This window comes from Astatotilapia calliptera, chromosome 10, assembly GCF_964374335.1.
Source record: "Astatotilapia calliptera chromosome 10, fAstCal68.1, whole genome shotgun sequence".
Lineage (NCBI taxonomy): Eukaryota > Metazoa > Chordata > Actinopteri > Cichliformes > Cichlidae > Astatotilapia > Astatotilapia calliptera.
Window position 1 is genome coordinate 21,754,053 of NC_137431.1, and position 2,388 is coordinate 21,756,440.

Consider the following 2,388-nt stretch of genomic DNA (forward strand, 5'->3'; position numbering starts at 1 on the left):
TAGCAAAAAAATGTTTGAAACAGAGGATAAGAAACCATTGTTGACCACTGATAAAGAGACAAGAGATTTTGTGCTTTTCTAAGTGTCAGGTGAAAAAATGTGCAAAAGTTTGTGGGATACATGAACCACATGATATAACTCCAAATTAAAGAAAGTATACATTATAGGTGCTTTGTCAATACATTCGACAATGACATAAAAATATTTTCTTCTCTAACTCCTCTATAGGAAGTATGTAAGTACGGTTTACTTATAAAGTGCTTTACAATACAGAAATAGGTTGTCATGGTCCCCGTGCCTGCTCGGCTGGCCCTGTGTGGCTACATGTTATGTTTTGTCTTTTCTCTCTCTCCTCTCTCTCTGCTCGCTGCCTGGGCGGAGCTCATTGTGAGCTCCCGGCATAGGCAATCACCTGTGGCTCCTCACCTTGTTTGCTCCCGCTACTTAAGGCAGTGACTGAGAGCACCTCGCCGCTGGACTATTGAATAACGCTCGTCAGTGCTACTTTAGCCTCAGCCAGTTTTGAGCTCTGTCCGTGAAAGTTCCGTGCTAACCCTTGTTCTCTGTATGCAGATTTCTCGTGTTTGGTTTGGAGACTCTGGACGCTTTTCCCGACCCCGCTCTGCACCCCTGGGAACCCTGGCCCCCTTCTCCTTCACCTGTATATAGTGCACCTGGAGTGTGTAAATAAACCTGTTTTTCTGAGATTTCAGTCTGCGCCGAGTCCTCCCTGCTCCTCCGTGACAGAGGTATAAAATAATTAAAGCATAAAGAGATAAATCTAAATGAAAGCATGCCTGCACAGGTTGGTCTGAAGTTTCTTTTTAAAGATATCAACAGTGTCCAATGCAAACAATGTCCACAATTTGGGACCCACAACCTTGAAAGCACAGTCACCTTTTGTCTTTAACTTGGACTGAGGTAAAGTCAACAAGCACTGATCAACAGACCTCAGATGTGTGGTTGTAGTAGTTCACTGATATATGGAGGCATCTAAAAGTGATCACCAAAATTTTGGGGAGCCAGCGTAAGGAAAACAAAACTGGTGTCACGTGGAACATTTAAGAGGACCTGGTGGTGAGTAGCCTCGCAGCAGCATTCTGAACCATTTGTAAGCTATCCGAGGATGATTGGATCTACTTGAATGAAGTATTTGGGTTAAAAGAAAAATCATGAAACTTATGATCTACCTGGACCATTGTTGTCAAGGTAATGGAAAGACTGCAGCCAGCCATTAAAAAAAAACGACTCTGACTGTTGCTTGGAGACAGGCCATGAAAATCCAACTTTTTGTTAACACATCCATCTGAAATTGCCCTTTGGTTCATAGGGAATGTTTCACCCCTGAAAGGGTTTTTGAGTTAAACTCAAACATACGGTACAGTGAAATAACAATGCTTTGCTGAACCAGGAGAAAGCTTCACTAATAGAAGAACAATGTAGTAGAAGTACTGTATCTCCTTAGAGGAGACTCCTGTAACATTTTGCTTACATTAGATATTCTTGGGAGAAACGATAGATGTTTGACGTTTGTCAAATCTTTTTCTTCTCATCTCGACCCACAAAAGTTTTCGCTTGCTGCGATCCTCAGGCCTGCTCTTTGTTCTCTGCCTGTTCTCCTCATAAACACTCTTGATCTCATCATAAATTAACATGGCAACATTAAAAAGAAGAACTAGAGCATATTAAATAAATCAGACAAATGCACAAAGATCAAATAGTGGTTTTGTAAAATATATCCTCATATTGGCATTGTATCGTCTCTACAGCTTAAACTGAGAAGTGGAAAATTTGCTAATCAATACTCCCCAACAGCATGTTTTTTTTTTCACTTTTAATGTAGAAAACAGCAATCTAAAATATCATCCCTCACACATCTTCATGTACTTTTATGTTGCTTATGTTTTAAGAAATACCTCAATGATTGTTTCTTTCACTCTTGTAATTTGGTATATTTGTTTAGCCAGTCTCTTAGCCAGGCTACTTTCAAGAAGCCATAGGAGGAAACTGAGATCCTGTTACCATTCCTGGCTCCGCACCAACTGCTGAGGTTGTGACAGGCAAATCTCTTTTTTCTCTACGTTTTTCACAAATGAAATAATTAGACTTACAATATGGATGACTAGATTTCATTTTTGTTTCCTAGTTGCTGTTTAGAGCTTCTGTACAGCCTCCATATAACAACTAATGAATTTAAACTTCTGATTAATATGCTATGCAAGACAGACTAACTTTTGATTTAGTAGCATAAAGTAAAAGCTGCAGAGTTTTTGCCATGAATGAGCAATGCTTGTGTGGATCACATAGTGGGAGAGTCGCTACGCAACATTCAAAAAGTCAACATCATGTAAGGTTTAAAACACACAACAGCAGGCAGAAAAGACAAAA

General features: G+C 39.9%; 1 long non-coding RNA gene across 1 annotated transcript; it reads left to right on the forward strand.

Moving 5' to 3' along the window:
* Positions 1 to 401: 401 nt before the first annotated feature.
* LOC113031182 (uncharacterized) lies at positions 402 to 707 on the forward strand. Its single transcript, XR_003273692.2, has 2 exons — positions 402 to 494; positions 574 to 707. It is a non-coding gene; the product is annotated as an uncharacterized LOC113031182 (long non-coding RNA).
* The last annotated feature ends 1,681 nt before the right edge of the window (positions 708 to 2,388 follow it).